Here is a 22947-nt window from a genome sequence, read left to right on the forward strand (position 1 = left end):
GAGCTTCTGCTCCCTTTCTTGGAAGCCTGGCTAGCATGATGGAGGATGAGAGGTATGGAGTGGAAGCGAGTTGTCCCAGCTGAGGTCATCTTATCCAGTGTATCTACTATCTACTACCATGAATCAGATTATTTCCCAAACTAGCGGCTTAAAACAACAATGGCTGTTGATTCTGAAGTCAGGAATCCAGTTGCAGCTTAGATGGGAGGTCCTGGCTTGAGGTTTCAGATAAGGTGTAGGCTAAGCCAGTAATCTTCTGAGGCTGGAAGATTCACTTCCAAGGTGACTCCCTCCTCATGGCTGGTGACTTGGTATTGCTTATTGGCTGGAGGTGTCAGTTACCCCCCCAGCAGGGCCTCTCTCCAGAGGCAACAAAATGGATCCCCCCTGTCCCTCCCCACCTCAGAGCAAGCAATTGAGGAGGGCAAGCTGGAAGTGGCAGTGCCTTTGAGGCCCTAGCCTCAGAAGTCTCCTACCTTCGCTGCTCTGCCACATTCTGCTTGTTAGCAATGAGTCAATATGTTTGGCCCATATTCAAGGGAAGGAGAATTAGGTTTCACCTTTTGAAAGGGAGAACATGAAAGAATGTTTGGACACATCCTAAAACCACCACAAAGAGCGAGCCTCCAGTGACCCCTCCGACTGACTATAGATGCATAGGTAAGCCTCCAGCATCAGCCTGGCCAGCCCATATCCACAGAACTTCCCCCCTAACTTGCAGACCCATCAACCAAATCAGTGCACGTTTTAAATCTCTAGGTTTGGGCATGGTTTGTTATATAGCAGTAGTTAATTATTTTTTTTTTTTTAGATTTTATTTATTTATTCATGAGAGACACACAGACAGAGAGGCAGAGACATAGGCAGAGGAGAAGCAGCAGGCTCTCCAGGGAGCCTGGGGAGCCCAGTGTGGGGGAGCCCACACTGCAGGGAGCCCAGTGTGAGACTCGATCCCAGGATTCCGGGATCACGACCTGAGCCAAAGGCAGACACTCAACCTCAGAGCCACCCAGGAGTCCCAGCAGTAGTTAATTAACATCCTTACCGAGACCATATGCAGTGAGGGAAGGCTAATTTTTCCAAAGGAGGGTCAGGATGTTGCCAGACACAGAAGTCTGTTGAAATATTTGTCTTTACAGAACCTTGATGGTTCTTTTTTTTTTTTTTTTTAAGTTTTTAAAAATTTATTTGAGAGAGAGAGAAACAGAGCATGCACACACAAATGGAGGCAGGGAAGGGTAGAGGGAGAGAGAGAGAATCCCAAGCAGACTCTAAACTGAATGTGGAGCACTTAACCAGCTGAGCCACCCAGGCTCCCCAAACCTTGGTAGTTCTATAAAGCATGGCAAGGTAGATGTTATACAGTGAAACAATCATAGTAGTAGAAGCATTTCAAGGTCCAGAGTTATCCCAGATTCTAAGCTTCCAGAACACAAATGTGATGTCTACCTTGAGTAGCCCTGCAAAGTAGAGCACAGTGTAGATGCTCAGTGACTGGCTCTTGATACAGGAAGAGGATGACCCTGGAGGTCCTTCGGAAGAGTTAACCATCTGAGCATGCATTTAAAAGCACAGTAGGAGTTTCTGAATTACTCAATAGTAATTACTGAATTCTTCAGAGGGCTTTGAATATGCAACACATTGAAGGTGTGGAATAATGGCATAATTTAGAAACTAGTAGTGTGGAATTCCTATCACCGGAGGAAGCACTGGTGGAGAACAAGTATAAAGAGGTAGGAAAGGGACAGAACGTCACAAGCTTTCCCCATAGTTGGTCATTCATCTTCGTGTTCCCAGGACAGTGCTAGTTGATGCTTGCTGCCTGGGTGTAATTATTGAAGGGCTCCCTTTCACTGTCAAAAAAAGTCCTGGTTTGAGCAATAAATTTTATGGTCAGCGTGATCCTGTGCTGTGATGAGAAGAACCAGTGTCCACAGGTCAATCAGTGACTGGGCTTTTTGCTCCACGATGAAACCATGAAAAGACACCACTTTTTTTGAGTTGAGAATACATTTGCAAAAAAATAAGAATCAAGGAAATTATTTCTAGTGAGTAATTGCCAAGGCAAGACTTTTGAAAACACCTTCTTAATCCTGTTTTCCATAAGATTATATTTTAATGTTTTACATGGCTCCTTGTTAGGAATATGAACTTCATTTTAAATATGAACTGACAATTTTCTTTTACAGTATGCACAAATTAAAGATTTTTATGACACCACCATTGTTTGGAAAAGTTGTGTAAGTACATTTTTTTCCTGATCAGAGAAGATAGTCACAAAAGAAACCTCATTGTTTTTTCTTTTTCTATGTACTATTTAATTCTGAAAGTGATACAGAGATTTACAATAAAAGTTATTATTCAATCCTCTCCCAATTTTCAATCAATCCCTGAGTGAGCTAATGGATTTTCTTACCTACAAAGTTATTAAGGTATTGTCTTATATTCTATATTTTTATTTATAATATTGTTATGTTTGGGCTTTTAAACGTGGGTATTATTGGGTATGATATAAGAACTAATTTTGTATTTTTATTAAATGCTTTTAATCACTAATTTGAAATAGCTATCTATATTTCCATAAATATATGCTTAATTTTGGGATTTATCTTGTGTCCCATTAATCTACATACATATTTTTGCATTTATACACCACTATTTCAACTTCTATGACTTTTTATTATGTTTTAATATTTGATAAGACAACATCTCTTTTTGTTCTTGTTTGTCAAAAAATCCTTATTGGTTTTCATGCATTTTTTTTTCTTTCAGATGATTTTAGAATCAGGTCATTGGGTTCCTGTTTTAAAAATTCCTGTGGGGCACAGGGGATTTTTAGGGTAGTGAAACTATTCTATGTGATAATGTACTGATGGACATTATACATTATGATATTATGAATTCATGAATACCAAAACAAAAATAAACTGTACAACATAAAAAGTCAATGTAAACCGTGGACTTCAGTTAATAATGATGTGTCAATATTGGTTCATCATTTGTAATAAGTATACCATATCCATGAAAGATGGTAATACTAGGAAATGGAGGGCAGGAGAAAGGAATATATGGGAACCCTCTACTTTCTACTCGATTTTTCTGTAGTCATAAATTTCTCTAAAAAATGAAGTCCATTAATTCAAAAAAATTCTGTTAGAATTTTAGTTGGAGGCTGCACTGATTATTTGTGGAGAATTGCCATCTTTAAAATATAGTTTTGGCATCCTAGAACATTAGTTCAGGTCTTCTTTGATGTCCTTCATTAGCATTTTATTGTTTTCTTCAAGTACATTTTTTTTGTGTTTTCATTTTATTTATTCCTAGGTATTTTACAATTTTGTTGTAATAGTGAAAAATATATCTCATTTCTACTATGTATTCCTATGGCTATCTCTGTGATTTAAGAAAGATGATGATTTTTAGTGTAATTGAAAGTAGTTTATGAATATATACCATGTTGTTAATTAACTTCATTAATCACTAATTCTGAATTGTTCCAAAATCAAAACTCTTTTTAAAAATGGTTATTGTGAATTTTCTTTTTATGCCATATCTAGTGTTGCATTAAACACATATGTAGGTGTGTGTGCTAAAGACAAATATTTTCTACATTGAATGCAAAGTGTGGCTTTCCAGGGACTTTAAAGATTTTTAACTCTGAGAACAGCAGTTTTGTGATGAGCTACAAGAGAATTTACATTATTTGTCAACTGTAGTATTGCTTATGCACTTCCTTTCAGTCCACAGTTACTAAACAGGGTACAATTACAGTTCTGGCATTCATGATTCAACTCAAAATCACATTGCTACATAGACCACGAAGTGATTATATAACAATACTTTTGAATATGTGAGAGGAATTTCAACCCACTTCCTGAATGGTAAATAAATCCTCTCACATATGCAGGTATATTAGTCATATATTTAGATTATGTTTTTTTGTCATTAAATCAAAGATTTTCATTTCTCTTCTTTATCTTGGTCAGATGTTTTTATAGTTATTACCTATTTTTAAGTTTCCTATACAATTTTTATACTTATAGTTACTTAAAGTTTATCTTAAATTTAGATTGATACATTATCCCTAAGTTTCAGAGTAAAATTAAAGCAGAGAATAAAGATATAAGGGTAGGTAGAATCCAATCTAATATGATTCCATTTTTATCCCTTTTGCTAGCTTATTGATTTTAAAAAATACATTTTTACTTATGCAGCCTATTTTCAAGTGATAATGTACCAATTAACTTACAGTTAAGGACACTTAAGCTAATATCTCCCTGTAGTTTTTGTGTTATTGTTGTAATATATTTTACTTTTACATATGTTATAAACATTACAGAACATTGTTACCATTTTTACTTTAAATAATCAATTATTGAGACACTTGACTGGCTTAGTCAGTAGGGGGATGCAACTCTTGATCTCAGGGTCATGAGTTCAGGACCCACATTGGGCATGGAGGCTACTTAAAAAAAAAGAAAGAAATAAACAACCAACTGTCTTTCTTTTTTTTTTTTTTTTAAGGCTTTATCTATTCATGAGAAACACAGAGAGAGAAAGGCAGAGACACAGGCAGAGGGAGAAGCAGGCTCCCTGAGGGGAGCCTGATGTGGAACCCGATCCCAGGATTCCAGGATCACCTGAGCCAAAGCCAGACGCTCAACCACTGAGCCACCCAGGCGCCCCCCAATTATCTTTTAAACAAAGAAAAACACCTGTTTACCCATGTAGTCATAGTTTATAGTGTTTTCATTCCTTTTTATAGATTCATTTGTATATAGATCTATATTTCCAAATGGTATCATTTTCTCCTCGCTAGGATGACTTCCTTTAGCATATTTATAGTGTCTGCTGCTAATGTATTCTTTAGTTACTGCAACCCTGAGAAAGTTCTTATTTTGACTTCTGTTTTTGAAATGTTTTTTCACTGGATTAGAACTCTAAGTTGCCAGTGTTTTCTTTTACTACTTTACAGATGTTGCTTCACTGTCATAATACCTACATTGTTTCCAAGGAGAAATATGTTGTCATCCTGACCTTTGTGCCTCTGTATATCACACGTAATTTCCCTCTGATTAATTTTAATATTTTTCTCTTTATCAGTGTTTGAGAAGTTGACTATGATGTAGGTTTCATTGAGCTTCTTGGATTAATGAGTTTAGAATTTATGTCACGTTTGTAAAATTTTCAACCATTATTCTTTTCAAAAAATTTTAAACATTTTATTTATGGGGCACCTGGGTGCCCCACTTGGGGTTTGGTCTCATGACCCCAAGATCATGACCTGAGCTGAAACTAAGAGTGAGTTGCTTTAACTGAGCCACTCAGGCACCCCTCAAATATTTTTTTCTACCCATCCCTATTGCCCTACAATTAAACTTAGGCTGACTGAAATTATCCCATGGCTCCCTGGGATGTCCCTTTGTTCATTTTTCAATCTTTCTTTTTTGCTTTGTTTTGTTTTGGATAGTTTCTCTTTTTTATGTCTTCATGTTCACTAATCTTTCCCCCACAATCTCTAACCTGCAGTTAATGCCATCTAGTGTATCTTTTAGCTTATACATTGTAGTTCTCACCTTTGGATCTTTGATTTGGATCTTCTTTATGTCTTCTGTGTCTGTGTTACTTTTTGAGCACATGAAATACAGTATAATAAATGTTTTAATGTCTTTGCTAATTTTAATATCCATGTTAGTTGTGGGTCAGTTTTAGTTGAGGTTTTTTTTTTTCACATTACAGGTTGTACTTACTTTGCTTCTCTTTGCATGCATGGCAAATTTATTAGATATCAGACACTATAAATTTTACATTTTTTGAGTGCTGGATATTTTTGTATTCTAAAAGATCTTGAACTTTGTTCTGGGATGCAATTATTTAGAGGGAATTTAACTGTCACATCTTTATGATTTGTTAGGAGGGACTGAAGCAGTGCTCAGTCTATGGCTAATTATTCCCCACTACAGAGGCAAAGCCTTCTGAGCAGTCTGCCTAATGCCTTTTGAATCAGGAGGTTTTCCAATTTGGCCAGTGGGAACAGGCATCATTTTCAGTCTTCTATGAATCAGAGCTCTGTTACCTCTACTACTTCCAGGTGATTCTTTCCTCAACCTTAGGTAGTTTCTTTGCACACATGCACTGACTAGTACTAAGCTGAATGCTTGAGGGAGGACCTCAGCAGATTCCCATAGTTGTATCTCTGACCTGCTCTCTTCTCTCTATTAAGCCTTTTTTTTTTTTTTTGTGAGTACTTCGCTTTCCTTTATTAAGCCATTCTATAGGCACTAGCCACCTTGGTCTCCCCAGACTCTTAACGTTGTCTCTTCAAATCAGGAAGTCTGCCTGTTTCTTCCTTGGCTCTGTTTCTCTGCTCTATGAATCAGAAACACTCTTCAGGCAGTAAGCTGCAGAAATCACAGGGCTTTCATTGCTGGTGAGAGTATCAATTTATGCATACATTTTGTAAAAGAATTTGTCATTAATTTTTAAAATTGAAGGTGTGTATAATCTACAACCTAGGGATACACTTGAAATACCTAAATGTGTTCAAGTATTCATAGCAGCAATGCTTATAATAGCAAAGTTTTAAAAACAAGCAAAGGCTCATTGATAGGAAAATGAATGAATTGTGATATATTCATACCATAGAATCCTGGGTAGCAATGAAAATGAGTTCAGGGCAGCTTATATACCTCAATATCGACAAGTCTTATCACAGTGTTAAATGAAAAAAGAAAGTTGCAGTAAAAACACAGCATCATACCATTCGTTATAAGCTCAGAGGCATATAAAATATATTGTCTAGGGATTCATACAGTTTGACAAGTTTGAATTCAAACAAGTGTATGAATCCCGATTCATACACTTTGACGAGTTTGTTTGAATTCAAACAAGAAAGTGATGCATACAAATTTTGGAAGACTAGTCACTCCTGAGAGATAATGGAAGAGAGGGAGGGGAACAGGCATAGAGAGGAAGAGGGTATAACATATCAGGTTGGGGCAGGCTTCAAAAATATTGCTAATGTTCTGTTAACTTTTGTGGAAGGTTTATGAGTATTTTACAACTATTTTTATACCTTATACCTTTATATTATTTACTTGTTAGCATGTATTAAATATTTCATAATAATAATAAGTTAAATAAATTTTGCATTCACACTAGCTATATAGGTAACAGAATTTTAATTGTTTAAGCTAATCTTGTTCAGCCTTCTAAAAGAGCTGTCCTTAAAGCTATAATTTATTCAAATGCATTATAAACTAATTGAATTTTAAGATGGTGTTTGGATGTCTCCAGTTCTTGAAAATGATTGTGTCTTTTGAAAAGTTACCTTATGAACAACCAATTAAAATATTTAATTGAAAATATTAAACTTACATTGACAGAAAGTATAAACACAATCAACTTCCTTTAAAATGTCTGTTTGGAATAATTAACATGTCTTTTGAAAATGAAAATTACAATCTTTATTGGTTTAAAGATAAATTCCTAGCAGTAAAATTAAAATACAGTTATAATTCAAACTGTGTTGTATTCATTGGTTTTGTTTTTAACTCTAACATTACATTAAAAAAAAAATATATATATAGTAACGCCTATGTTGCTAGAACTGCCAAAATGCCAAAAAGTATACTCATATAATAATAACATGTAAAATCAAACAAATTTGATGTGTATGCATTTGTGTGTATTGGATGTAACATCCTCCCAAAGCTAACATCTTTAGGGGTAAAAGCAGTATCATGATGAATCCAAGAAGTCATGGCTTTGAGTCTGCAGTTAGGTATGCTCCACCCTGGGGCCTTTGCACATATCATTGTCTTTGGAATGTTCTCTTTCCCCAGGTATCCTTATGGCTACTGTCCTCACTTTATTCAGATCTCTGCTCACCTTGTCAGTGAGATCTCCCTTGTAACACATCTAAAATGTGACCCCTAGTAGTTCATATCTCCTTATCTGCCTTTATTTTTTTCCCCATAGCACTTATTGTTGTCTAACATACTGTTTATTTTATGTAATTCTTTTCACGTTTGTCTCCAAATAAAATTGTCACAAAAGACTCCATTGTTAATCCTTATATATCATCGTGTCACATTAGTAAATTTTGTACATATTTTATTAGGTAAACAAATAAATATATGCTTTTAAAGGTTTAGAGGTGGTATGGACAATTTTCAGAAACCATATGAAAGGTGACTTACCCTGAAAAAAAAGTGATAATTTGGCCAATTCCAATAAGTGTAAATTATAGCTAAGACAGTTATCTTTAAAAGGAAAATGTCTTTAATGATATTGGAAATAAAGTATCTTTACTCTGTACATGACTAGGGCTCTAGTTAGTGTGACTGTATTCACATGGGAAAACTCTTTCCAACTTTACGTACCTGTCTATGCCCTTGCTTCTTATAATGTAAGAAGACTGGGATTCTTCAAATCACATTGCTTTCCTGCCAGCTGCCTCTGTGATAGGTTTTTGTCAAATGGATCCTGGAGAGAGTCTGCAGAGCTGATGGAGGGGGAGACCTGACTGGGTTCCTGTGGCTTTTGTATTTGGTTCCTTCTTGCCCTGGTAGTTCCAGCTAATTAAAGTTTATGTAATTTTTCTCACATGTGCAGAATCAGCTTCATGGCATTTCCAGGTCACCAGCAGGCCAGCACCTCCTCTTGAGATGTCTGGGTCCAGGTGCACAAGACACACACAGACACACACACACACACAATGCAACTTTCACAGTCTTGAGTATTTCCTTCTGTGGTGTTTAAGGAAGCCTAAATCTCTGTAGGATTCTTTTTAATTCCTTGGACCCTCTCTTTCATATACATTCTTCATTCTCTCAGTCCTATGGCTTTGCTACATGACTCTCTACTACTCTACCTTGCTGACTCAATGTGAAATTCAGCAGTTCTTTGCCTTCCCCTCAAAGAGGGTAGAGGATGGAAGAGGGGTTTACGTTAGAAGTTTACATTAAAGATTTCTGTTCCCAGAAGTTCCTTTCCATTTGTCTCATCCATGGAGGTTTTTGCTTTATGTTTTTTAAAAAAGCAGTATTGTTCAGGGCATAGAGATGCATGCTTCGTATATGATCTTGGTGGATTATACCTCTTATCTATATTAAAAGCATTTCTTTCAAATTCTTTGTTGGTCCTCAGACTTTTGTATCCATTCCTATTCTTTGCCCCACCTCTGCCCCTCACTGTCTGATGCGGTGGGGGGGGGGGGAGGGGCTGACATGGTGAGGCTGTGGTTCCCAGGCTCCTTTGTTGGCTCATTTTCAGATGGGTTTGGCCAGTGAGAAGCCCTGGAGGGGGATAAAACTGGAGAAACAGAAAAGCTAGGGTACTTATCACCCCTTCCTTTCTGACTCCTGTCTCAACTGCACTTCCTTGTGAATCTACCCTCTGCCAGACAGTGATGCTGGCACCCCCAGGTACTAGAGACATTGACTCTCTCCTGGTATAACCACACTCTCCCTTTACTGATATCTCAGCACCTCCACACCTAAAATAACACCTGTAGGGGTATGCGGGTGGCTCAGTGGTTGTGCATCTGTCTTTGGCTCAGGCTGTGATCGGGGTCCTGGGATCAAGTCCTGCATTGAGCTCCCCACAGGGAGCCTGCTTCTCCCTCTGCCTATGTCTCCGCCTCTCTCTCTCTGTGTCTCTCATGAGTAAATAAATAAAAATCTTCTAAAAAAATAGTTCTCTGCCCCACATTCCTGCTATTGAAGATCCTTAAAGTGGTTTCTGTTTCCCTGGTTAGACCTGAGTAAAACACCGTTTCATGCTTTCTAATTTGTCTGGTATGGATGTTGCTTTGTTTTTTCTTTTTGTTCCTATTTACCTGGCATATCTTACCAGCCATAGCACATATTCCTGTGTTATGGCTCTTCTTGGTTTAGTGCTTTTGTTTTTGAACAGCATAGAGCTGGATTTTACTTTTTTTTAATTTTTTTTACTTAATCGGAAAGAATTGTTTACTCTTAAAAGGTGAAGTTAACCCTTTAGCATTTATATTGATTACTATCTTTTTTATTTGATTTGATTACTATCTTATTTTATAGCCCTATAATTACTGTATTTATATTGTTCCTTTAGTCCTTTTCTTGATTTTTGACTGGTTGATCAAATTTTATTTGTTCTATTTTACCTGTAACAATTTGGAATTTCTAATCTTGTTTTTAGGCATTGAGATAATTTTTTTTTTAGATTTTAGTTTTTAGAGTAGTTTTAGGGTCACAGCAAAATCAAGAGAAAAATACAGATATTTTCCATATACCCCTGCCTCCACACATACATAACTTCCCCATTATCGACATCCCACACCAGGGAGGTGGATTTATCACAATAGATGAACTTACATTGACACATCATAGTCACCAAAACTCCATAGCTCATACTAGGGTTCACTTTTGGTGTTGTATATTCTGAGTTTGGGGAATTGTGTAATGACGTGTATCCACCATTACATTATCATAGAGAATAGTTTCACTGCCCTAAAAATCCTTTGTTTTTCACTTAATCTTCCTTTCCCCTCTGACCGCTGGTCTTTTTCCTATTTTCACAGTTTTGCAATTTTCAGAATGTCATAAAGTTAAACATACAGTATGTAATATTTTCAGATTGGCTTCTTTCACCTAGCAATATGCATTTACATTTCTTTCACTTCTTCTTATGGCTTAATAGCTTATTTAATTTTAGTTCTAGAAAATATTTCATTGTCTGGATGCGCCACAGTTTATTTATCCATTCACCTACTGAAGAATATCTTGGTTACTTCCAAATTTGGGCAATTATGAATAAAGCTGCTATATACATCCATGTGCAGATTTTTGTGTGGACATAGTTTTCAACTCCTTTGGCCAAATACCAACGAGTATGATTGCTGGATGTTATAGTAAGAACATGTTTAGTTTTGTGAGAAACCATCAAATTGTCTTCCAAAGTGACTGTACCATTTTGCACTCCTACCAGAAATGAATGAAACTTCCTTTTGCTCCAACATCCTCACCAGCATTTGGTGTTGTCAGTGTTCTAGATTTTGGCCACTCTCATAGGTGTATAGAAATATTTTATTGTTTTAATTTTCTCTTCCCTAATGACATGATGTTGAACATTTTTCCATATGCTCATTTTCCATATCTATATATTCATTGGTTCTTTTTTTTTTAAAGATTTTATTTATTTAGTCATGAGAGATACAGAGAGAGGAAGAGAGGCAGAGACACAGGCAGAGGGAGAAGCAGGGTCCATGCCTGGAGCCTGACGTGGGACTCTAACCTGGGTCTCCAGGATCAGGCCCTGGGCTGAAGGCTGCACTAAATTGCTGAGCCACCTGGGATGCCCCATTGGTTCATTTTTTAAAGGTATTTGGCCCATTTTAAAATCAGGTTGTTTGTGTTCTTATTGTTGAATTTTAAGAGTTCTTTGTATTTTTGAAAAATCTTTTATCAGATGTGTGTTTTATAAATATTTTCTCCCAGCATGTGACTTGTCTTCTCATTCTCTGGGGCACTGTCTTTCATAGAGCAGTTTTTAATTTTAATGGAATCCAACTTATTTCTTTCATGGATTGTGCCCTTGGTACTATATCTAAAAAGTCATCACCATACTCATTTGTCTAGATTTTCTCCCATGTTTTGCCTAGGACTTTTATAGTTTTGTGTTTTACATTTAAATCTATGATCTATTTTAAGCTAGTTTTGGTGAAGGGTGTAAAGTCAGTGTCTAGATTAGTCTTCTTCTTTTTTTTAAGGTGAATATCTAGTTGCTCCATCACCATTTGTTGAAAAGACTATTGTTTCCCTTTTGTATTGTTTCTACTTCTTTGATAAAGATCATATACTTATGTGAGTATGTTTCTGGACTCTCTATTCTGTTCCCCTGATTTATTTGTCTTTTCTTTTGCCAATGGCAAATACTAGATTTATAGTAAGTCTTGAAGTTGGATAATGTTAGTTCTTCAAAATTAAGCTGTCTATTCTGGGTCTTTTGCCTCTCAGTATAAACTTTAGAATCAGTTTTTCAATATCCACAAAATAATTTGCTGATATTTTGATTGAGATTATGTAGAATCTGTAATTAGAGTTGGGAAGAATTAACATCTTGACAATGTTGAGCCTTCCTATCCATAAACGTGGAATATCTTTCCATTCATTTGGGTATTCCTTGATTTTGTTCATCAGAGTTTTGTAATTTTTCTAATATAGCTCTTGTACATATTTTGTTAGATTTATACCTAAGTATTTAATTTTGGGGAGGTGTTATTAAAATGGTATTGTGATTTTATTTTTATTTTTTTTAAAGATTTTATTTATTTATTCATAGACACACAGAGAGAGAGGCAGAGACACAGGCAGAAGGAGAAGCAGGCTCCATGCAGGGAGCCTGATGTGGGACTCGATCCCGGGCCTCCAGGATGGCACCCCAGGCTGCAGGCGGCGCCAAACCATGGTGCCAAACCGCTGCGCCACCGGGGCTGCCCGGTATTGTGATTTTAATTTTAAATTCCTTTTTATTCATTGCTGGTATATAGGAAAGTGGTGGATATTATATATTAACTTATATCCTACAACTTTGATTATAATACCTTATAGTTTCTATTTTTTTTATTTATTTATGATAGTCACAGAGAGAGAGAGAGAGAGAGAGAGAGAGGCAGAGACACAGGCAGAGGGAGAAGCAGGCTCCATGCACCGGGAGCCCGATGTGGGACTCGATCCCGGGTCTCCAGGATCGCGCCCTGGGCCAAAGACAGGCGCCAAACCGCTGCACCACCCAGGGATCCCTACCTTATAGTTTCTAGAATTTAAGATCAATTTTAAAAAGTATAACATGCATATAGAAAATTGCTTAGATCAAAAGTGTGCAGCATGATTTTTCAAAAAGGTAGCACACTATGTATCAGCATCATAGAATATTCCTTATTCTTTTTTCAGCCATATTTCCTTTCCAAAACGTACTCCTAAATTTTTATATTCTTGAGCCTATGTTTTACTGTCACATTAATATCTATAATCTCTGATGAGAATAAAACCTTTGCATTTCTAAAAATTTCAATTTGTCTTCCTCTGCTTCCTAAGACCCAGGTTTGATAATATTTGTAATTCTAAAAATCATTATTTTAGCTCCAGATTTTTAAAAAAACCTTTAAAATTTTTTATTTTTAAAATCTAATTCTGTATTTTAGAAACTTAAAATTTTTATTTATTTGTCTTGTTTATAAAAGTATCTGTTCTGAGCAGTTGCATTAAACTCTAGAAATGCATTGTCACCCTTGTTTTGATATAGTCCTAGGGTTTACTAGTTGCCTTTACCTCTAGTATTTTTTATATCCAAGGTTTTTCTCTTTTTTTGGATATGTACATATAGTTTTTAATTGGCTAGAATATATAATGGAGTAATATCCTTTTCCAGAAAAGAAAAATCTGGGAGTATATTTTCTGAATCCTTATACAACAGAAGAAATATTTAGTTGGTCTTTATGTGCAAATGATAATATGGCTGGCTAAAAGATTTAAGGTTCACAACATTTTCTTCAGAACACTGTAGATATTTCTTCATTGTGTTTTTAGTCTTTAGCATCTTACAATAAATTAAGCATGTTTGTTTCCCTATCCTTTTAAATAAAATTGTTTTATCTTTCTAAAAGTTCTGAGTAGTATTTTTTAGAATTAACTTTTAAATTCAGAATTAATAGCAGGATATATCTAGTAATATGCGACTCCTTTCAGTACTTCTTTTTGGCATTTAGGTGGCACTTTAGTTATAAAAACTCAAGTTGTTTTTGAAGAATTCATATTTCTTTTGTCTTTTGCTTTACATTGCCAAATTGGACTTTTATTTTTTCATTTCATATTATTTTTTAATTTTATTAATTTATTTGTATTATTATTATTTTTTACAGAGTGTACAGGTGCAAGCAGGGGGAGATGCAGAAGGAGAAGGAGAGAAAATCCCAGGAAGAGTCCATGCTGAGCATAAAGCCCAATGTAAGTTTTGATCCCATGACTCTGAGATCATGACCTCAGCTTAAATCAGGAGTTGGATGGGTAAGCAACTGAGCCACCCATGTGCCCCTCAAATTGGGCTTTTAAATTACTATTTGGAGGTTAACTGTACATTTTATTATCCTGTGCCTCACTATTATTCTATGCCCTACTTTATATTGTGCTAATTGTATTTTTGTCTATGAATTTTTCTTTTTACTTTGTTTATTATACGTCTTTACCAGCCTGCTCTTATATGAATGCCAGATTGCCTTCAGTCTCAGATGGAATATTCAGACTTTTGGCCGTTTTCTTCTCTTCCCTTAAAGTCAATGCTGTTTCTTTTGGGGACCATTTGTTTTGCTTTTATGCAGTGACTTCTCACCTGGATCCTGGCCAATAATTTGATAATTATTGGTAATTTTTTAAGCCAGATTGAATGAAATCCTCTTTGCTCCGTTTTAACCACACCCAGCTAGCTGGGACAAATCAGCCTAGTATATATGATTAAAATGTTGAGGCAGCAAGGCCTATCTGATGATCATGCTTTGACATTTTGGAAATACATCAAGACTGACCTATTATTACTAATACCTATCATGTGGCAACAAGATCTTTACTAGGTGCTTTAGTATCACTCAGCACTACATACAAAAGATATCCAATTTGCAGTCTTGGTCTTACCCATTACTGAGCCTAGGAAATCAAAGCTGACTGGGTCAGGAATCTGAAGCAGACCAGTCATCTGGTATATCCAAGAATTACTCTCCTGCCTCAAATGTTGAGTTCTTTATTCAGCTGTGCTGTATTTCATCCTGCTTGAATGGGGCTTTCAACCCGGACTGACCATGACTGACCCAAGGTGACTTTCTTGAGAGGCTTCAAAGCTATTGCAGTAATTCCAGCAGCTGCCTGGGATCATGTCCTAATCCAGAGTGCTTGAGCAGAAAACTCCTTCTATTAGCACTAATTCTCTGTCCAGAAGCTTCAGACACTCTGACCTGGTGGTTTGGGCTAGTTCATCGGACATTGAATAGAACGTTTACACGCAGTAGTTTGCTTACTAACTACTTTATTGAGGGGTCAAATTCTACTTCTACATCACGGACTCAACCTTTGCCCCACAAAATCCTAGGTACTTTGGTGGCCCATGGCTGAGGTAGAAGCAAGTCTCTCGATTAAGGCAATTTTATGGCAGTATTCAGGGGGTGTTAGTGTTGTCAAAGATTATCTCTCTTTTCTTAAATCTACAATAAGAATGGGCTACCTTCTAAAGAAAATAAAAGGGTAAGGTTATTTTGAACTATTATCATCAAGGATTAAATCTCTACCTAGAATGGAATGAAAAGACACTTAAAAGATGATGTAGCAGTTGAAGGAAGCAGTTTTGCAGATTGAGAATCAGTAACTTGGGATGCCTGCCTGCCTGTCACTTCTCTCCAGAGACTCCCAGGCCTGTCTTTCTAAAGCAAATTATTAGAACTGGATAAATTGAAGCCCTACATCATTAGTTGAGGGTAGAAATTTAATGTGCTATAAACAGTTTTAGTGACTATGGGGTTTGCTACCTATGTTTCAGTGGTAGAAATGTTTAAATATTTAAATTCTTGACTTTGATAAATCCATTAATAATGTATAGTCTATTGACATTTCTGAAGGTCTGTTCCACCCCAAATCCTAGTATCTGATGAATAATTAATACTTAAAGCTTTTTATTCTTCTCCTGCTCCCCTGCTAGTGTCACTCTATTTTGGACTATGGTTGGTTGCAGTAGGAAGAATATGAATCTGGTCAACTTTCACATTTGAATCTCAAGGCTAGAGTGATGAATTTGGTCAAGTCACTTCAGAATTCCAAGCTTCTGGAACTGACAGTGAGGATAATAGTATGACCTCTAATAATGAAGGAAGTAATACCTACTTCACAGGGTCAGGATTAAGAGTAGGGTCTGGAATTACATTGCTTGAGTTTGGATCCCTACCGAATGCCTAGCTGTGTCACTCGTTAATGGCACTAATCTCTCCCCAGCTCAGTTTCCTCATGTAAAAATTGAAAACAATAATGATATCTTCTTCATAGGGTTATGATGAAACATAGGTGCATTAGGCTTTATTTTTGAGCTTAACACATTATAAATATCCTGTAAATTTTAATATTTTAGGATTCTTATAATTATAGAACTAAAACAGTTATTGGCTTTTCTTGTCTTTCTCACTCTCATACTTCATTTTGTTCTTTATTTGTTCTGTGCAGACTGGGCATAATCACATCCAAATTATCTATTGTTTTTCTGTCCACCCCACATGTTGTTGGGGAATCCAGATATAACCAAAACAGCTGCCAAGCAGGCAGGCAAGGGGCATCTGAGAATCTGGAACAGGGCAGTTTGCTGGCTGTATCATGATTGGAAAGTTTGCCAAAGAAATAGCATTTATTGCATTTTTATCCGATTTTTATTTCATGTCCTTCAAAAATGTTTTATTCTTTTTTTAAAGGTGTGGTGTATTTTTCTATATGCTGTATAGTTTATTTATCTTATTGTTATTGTGAGTAGTTGTTCTTTTTGGAATATAGCTCTCAAGTAGATTATCCTGGCATAGGATGATGCTACTGATTTTCTATACATTGATTTTCAGCCCAGAAACTGTTATTTTTTTAATTCTACTAGTTTATGGGTTGTTTGATTTATTCTGTTTGATCTACTGCATATTTATTATTTTGTAGACCAAGGGTGTGCAGACTTTTTTTGGAGAAGACAGATGGCAAATATTCTTGTCTTTGAGGGTCATGCAATCACTAATAACTCTGCAATTGTAGATCAAAAGCAGTCATAGGCAATACGTAGACCAATGGGCGTGGCTGGATTTGGATTATAATAGGCTTGATTTAGCCCAGGGGCTGATACACATAATCATTTTTATTTATAAATAAAACATTTTGTTATTATAGATATATCTTAAGCCTTTGCTTCTTTTTTGTATATTTTATGGACTAGGATTTCTAGTGTGGAATTCTAGTATGGTATTTTCATCACTATTTTTCTAGTGATGCCAATAAGTGGGAACTCTTTTTTTTTTTTTAAAGATTTTATTTATTTATCCAGGAGAGAGACAGAGAGAGAGGCAGAGACACAGGCAGAGGGAGAAGCAGGCTCTCCATGGAGATCTGGATGTGGGACTCGATCCTGGAACTCCAGGATCATGACCTGAGCCAAAGGCAGACACTCAACCATTGAGCCACTCAGGCATACCAGTTGGGAACTCTTGACTATTTCCTGACTTTATGGGGATTCATTAGAAAGTTCGATACTAAAAATGACATCATCTTTGGATTAAGAAAGTTTCTCACTTTGCCAAAATCATTGATACTAAATGTTTATATTTACAACTTTCCTGCATCTGTTGAGATAATCATATCATTTTGTTCTTTAGGTTGATTGACTTTATTATTTGAAATATCTTTGCCTTAGTAATATAAATCCAACTCATTAATGATGTGTTAGTTTTATATATTATTGATTTGACTCGACACTATTTTGTTATAGTTGCATTTATGCTTGTAAGTGATTTGGGCATTTAGTTATCTTTTGCACTGGCCTTTACTGGTTTGAGAATAGGGTTATAATAACATTAAAAAGAAAAAGTTGAAGAACTTTATCTATTTCTTTATTCTGAAAAAAAGTTTGTAATAAATAGAGAGTTTGGGCTCTGTGTAGTAAAGATTATCTTGTGAAATTGGTTGAGGAGAGAGAGGTTTTAGACTGCTGATTCAGATTTACTTAATGGCTGCTGGCTTGTTCAGAATGTATTTGTTTTTGAGCCATTTGGTGATTAAAATATTTTGGGGAAATTTGGCATTTCATCATTATTCTTATTTATTTATTTATTTATTTATTTATTTATTTATTTATTTATTTGACAGAGAGAGAGCACAAGCAGGAGCAGCAGGCAGAGGAAGAGGGAGAAGCAGGCTCCCCACTGAGTTGAGAGCCCAAGTAGGACTTGATCCCAGGACCATGGGACCATGACCTGAGCCAAAGGCAGAGGATCAAGTGACTGAGCCACCCAAGCACCCCTCATCATTATTTTCAAATGGATTGGTACAAAATTATTTATATTATTAACATAATAACTTATCTATAGCCATGGGTACACCCAGCTGGCTCACTTGGTAGAACGTGCAACTCTTGATCTCAAGGGTTGTGAGTTCAAGCCCCGCATCTGGAGTAGAGATTGCATAAAAAAAAATTAAAATCTAAAAAAAAAATTATCTCTAGGTGTTTCCTTTCCATTTCTGGTTATGCTAATTTGTGGCTTCTCATTTATCTTGATCAGTCTTGCTAGAGATTTATAAATAATACTCACTTTTTCAAGGAACCAGTACTTGATTTTGTTGTTGTTGTTCTTTTTTTTTTAAAGAAAGCAGTTTTACTCTTATGCCTAGACCCTTTCCACTACCTTATTTGGACTTGTTTTTCCTCCTCCTTTAATATCTGCTTTGGTTGGATATTTCATTCACTTATTTTCAGTCTTTTAAAATACTTATTTTTTTTTAAAAGATTTTATTTATTTATTCCACACAGAGAGAGGCAGAGACCTAGATAGAGGGAGAAGCGGGCTGCCTTCAGGGAGCCTGATGTGGGACTCCATCCTTGGACTCTAGGATCATGCCCTGAGCCTAAGGCAGCGGTTCAACTGCTGAGCCACCCAGGCATTCCCTTTCATTACGTTTATTAAGGGGCACCGGGGTGGCGCTGACTCTTGATTTCAGCTCAGGTCATAATCCCAGGGTCATTAGATCTAGCCCTGTGTCCGGCTCTGTGCTGGGTGCAGAACCCGCTTAAAGATTCTCTCTCTCCTTCTCCCTTTGCACCTGCCCCGTCTCCCCTACTAAAAAATAAAATAAAATAAAAATAAAATAAAATATTTCCTAAGGCTGCAGCATTTCCTCAAAGCATTCATTTAGCTGTATCCTACAAGTTTGATATTTGCTATCATTTAGTTATAAATATTTAATGATGCCTTGTAATTTAGGAATGGGTTTTTTAGTCCCCATTATATGGTGGTATTTTAGGACTTTTGCAATAAGTTTTAATATTATTGCATCGTGATTAATATCTTCATTGTATCAATTTGGAACCATGTTGAGACTTCCTATGTAATTCTGTGTAGGTTAAAAGCATCTGTCTATGTTTCATGTATTCTTTGGGGGTGCTAGGTTGGTGTGGGGTCAAGGATCTGGGAATTCAGGTGCTGGCAGGTTGAAAGATGCTGTGGTTGTGGGTGCATCAAGGAAGCAAGCCTGTGTATGTTTGTCAGTAGTCTTTAGCTTTCTCATTTGTCAACCTATCAAACTTTATGATGCAGATTTCTGTAGTACACCGTATTGCATTTTTACATTCTATACCTTGGCATCAGGTATGTATTTTACTTAAGGACAATTTACAAATCAAAACAGAAACTTGCAATAAACTCCCTTTACAGTTTGTGGTTATAAGAAGCCTCAAATTCCCTAAGGCTTGATTGATAAAACATGGCATTTTTCCTATTCCTACAATAATGTTTAGCAAACTTTATGACAGAGGGAAACAGCTGGTAAAGTGGGTTCATAGAAAGGTGAAGGTAATATAGCCATAAAAAACAAGAGGATAATGATTTTAAAAAGGATATTAGTTGTAACAACACCATTAACCTTTTGCTTCAAATTATTGAATGTGTGGTCTTTTTTAGAGGTCTAATCAAGGGTTTTCAGTGACTGCAGTGTGGGAAAAAAGAAGAAACAATATAGAATTTGCTGTAATTTTTCCCCTTCAAATTATTCTTTTCCCTAATCCATTAAGAAATAAGGATGATCGCTGGGCTTGGACTTATATTGAGAATTGATAATTTGCTTCATAGTGGAGAAAATATTAAAGGATATATAGATAGAAAGATATAGATAGAGAAGACTTATAGGATATTTTATATGTGTGTGTATACATATTATATACATAGACCAGAATTCAAATACTTGGTGGCAAGAACAGATACCATTGCTGAGAGGGAAGGCATTTTTATAAAGCTTAAGCACAGAACAATATTTCTTATCCTAGGTTTATAAATCCATTTGGGATTTCGAATGCCATTTGGGTGATAGTTTAATTTAGTTTAAATTAGAATGAGTCTCCTTTTAGACTTTGTTAGACTTTGTGATTTTACAGCTGACGAAGGTTGCATGCTTGCTGCAAAGGTGAAATTAATTGCAGAGTGAACAGATCAATGAAAGCTAGATAATGTAAACATTAGTGGGGCTAATTTAGATGAAAAACTATAACAGAATTTTTGTTGAGGGAAGGGAGAATTATTGAGACTAGGGGCTTTTAAGCTGGTGTCGAGGGTCACATGGTTGTTCTTGGACTAGCGAGGTTTTGTGAACCTCTCCAGATAGTAGGCACAATTTTGTAAGAAGATACCTGTGTGAATTGCTTTGGGAGAAGGTCTACAGAGTTCAGCAACTTCTCAACGTTAGGGGGGTTATAGGTCTCTAACCCCCATAAAGGTTAAGAACAAATGATCTAGAATGTTTTTCTGTATTTACCTTGTTGCCTGGTAACTGCTACATTTTCTGCTTCTAGAAGTTTTTGTAGCTAAACTTTTGAGATTTGGTGCTTCTCAGGTCTTTCCTCTTCTGGAAGAGGCTGTTATATGTCTTCTTTGGTCACCTTCCTGCCTTCTTGAACTTACAGGGAATTTCCTTTCCAAACCGACTTTCGGGATACATGGTCCAACATGTGAGGAGCACTTGGAAGTTTGAGAAGATGCAGGAAGATGGGACAGTGAGGCGGTCTGGTCCATCATGGAAAATCTATGGCAAGGCTCATCTAGATGCATGAGTTCCTGAGCTTTGTGTGTATAAAATATGATCCAAATACAGTTGGCCTATTGTTAAAGCCTTTTCTCATTGTTTAAAACTTAATGCAAATACTGCATCTCAAACCCTATTTGTTTTATATGCGATTCCTATTTAACTCTTATGTTTCTCTTTGTCTATTTTTTTTGTCCCATTTTTGTGACCTGATTTTAGGCTAGATAGTTTTCAACTTTAGGATGTTCTTGTTCTTTTTGTTCTGGGTTTCATTGAGGACCTGGGGAAAGGTACAGAACTTTTCCTCAGAGATGGACTCCCTCATATATTTGGGGCATATAATTGGAGAGCTTCCCTAAATCCTTTAAAAGCCATGGTTCCCAGAGGAAGAACTCTTGGTTTTGGCTCGGCACATTTCTTCCTGGTTATACTGCCTGTGATGTGGGTAACTCCAGCCCGGGGTTCCATAGTGATCTTTTTCAAAGGCCAGTGTGATGGTTTTGCACCCTTGCTGAAAACCTTCTAGTGGCTTCCCAGTGCTTACAGGCTAAACTACTACATAAAACCCAGTCTAATCCATGTGGCTGAATGCTTCTCATGGCCATCTTATTGTTTACCTCCCCAGCTGTCCTTTACCTCACTCCGTACACTCCAAGGCACACCTGCCTCTTACTTGCTTCTATGATGCACAAACCCTGCCCAGTGTTTTTCTGAAACTGCCATTCTGTTCTGGTCCTGGAATTTGTCCTCTCAGCATGGCTGGCTACCCCTTGAGTATGCTTGGTGATCACCCACCCACCCTTCAGGATCCATCCATCTCTTCGTGAGTGAGGCCACTCTGACACCCGCCCTGCCCACTCACACCTGTGGTATGGTGGCAGTTGGTTCTTGGGTACCACCATGGGTCCTTGTCATTGTTGTTCTCAGTACACTGTGGTTCATTAATTTGTTTATGTGTTTATATGGTTACTATAGTCAGAAACTAATTTTTTATTCGTATCTATAGCCCAGTTCCTAGTAAATTTCCTTTCAGTCAACTTCCTGTTCGAATTTTAGCTTTGTTGAATGAATGTTTCCTCTGGGTTTGCTAGGTCCCATGGAGAATTCATTAGCAGGAAAGATTACAAAATTTGAAGAGTGAGTCATTGGTACAACCACTCTGATCCAAGACAGTTTATCCAGAGAACAATTATTCATCTCCCTCTTTTTCTCTCTCTCTATAATTTTTTGGAGTAGTATTGTGTGAAAAGAACATCTTATTGTTTCTGAAAGAACTAATTTCAAATTCTGGATCTTCTGTTTATTATTAGGTGACCTTAGTGGAAGCCCATTGTTCTACTTAATACTTACCCTCTTCATCTCCAAATTGGGATATTAAATATATCTTCTCTTTTTATGTCATAAGAAAGCTGTTAGTATGGAAATCATACCTGTATGCATAAACTGCTTTGGGTAGTGTGACATAGAAGTGTTAGGAACATTAGTTAATCACGTGCTGCTGAGCTTATGGAAACATTACATTAATTTGAAAGTGAATGCCAAGTGAGAGTGATCAAACAGGAATAGAAAAGAAGCATCTTTGTCCCCACTTTCTCTTCTTGTACACATTGCAGGCATCACCAGTGGATAACAGAACTCTGTCCGGAAGGCCACACTGTTTCAGACTCCTCCTCGTGAAGTCATTAACCAGAGTTGGTGACAAATCAGGCAGTCATTAATTGGGTTAAGCTATTAATTAGAGTTGGCTCAAGAGATAAAATGTAGGTGCTATTTTTAATGCTAGAGTGTGTGGCCTATGAAAGAAACAATGAGTAGGAAAGAACAGTGTTAATGATTACAAGTCCACGGACAAATGCACATTTCACTGCCAACAGCAACTTTGTCTTTCCATTGTCTTGTTCATAATGGTAGGGTTTTGCTTGGGCACATGGTTCCTCAAAATCAAAATGGGATATTCTGTTCTATTCTTTGCAGCAGGATGTGGCCATGGAGCATGAGTTTTGGCCAATTGGATGGAAGCTGCAGTGTTGAGTGGCAGTTTCTGGGAACTGTTCTCAGGGGGCGGTTGGTGCCAGCTCTGTGCTCCTTCTCCTCGTCTCTTTCCACATTCTGCTGCTGG

General features: G+C 36.6%; 1 long non-coding RNA gene across 3 annotated transcripts in view; it reads left to right on the forward strand.

Annotated features, from left to right (window-relative positions):
• Positions 1–18331, forward strand: part of LOC112922145 (uncharacterized) — a 34201-nt gene extending 15870 nt beyond the window's left edge. For 2 of the 3 annotated variants that reach the window (XR_003235394.2, XR_011997082.1), the window contains exons 4-5: positions 13904–13988; positions 17907–18331. This is a non-coding gene — a long non-coding RNA (uncharacterized lncRNA). Of the gene's footprint in view, positions 1–4524; positions 11847–13903; positions 13989–17906 lie in introns of all 3 variants that reach the window. The other variant, XR_011997081.1, reaches the window with a different exon arrangement.
• The last annotated feature ends 4616 nt before the right edge of the window (positions 18332–22947 follow it).

This window comes from Vulpes vulpes, chromosome 14, assembly GCF_048418805.1.
Source record: "Vulpes vulpes isolate BD-2025 chromosome 14, VulVul3, whole genome shotgun sequence".
Lineage (NCBI taxonomy): Eukaryota > Metazoa > Chordata > Mammalia > Carnivora > Canidae > Vulpes > Vulpes vulpes.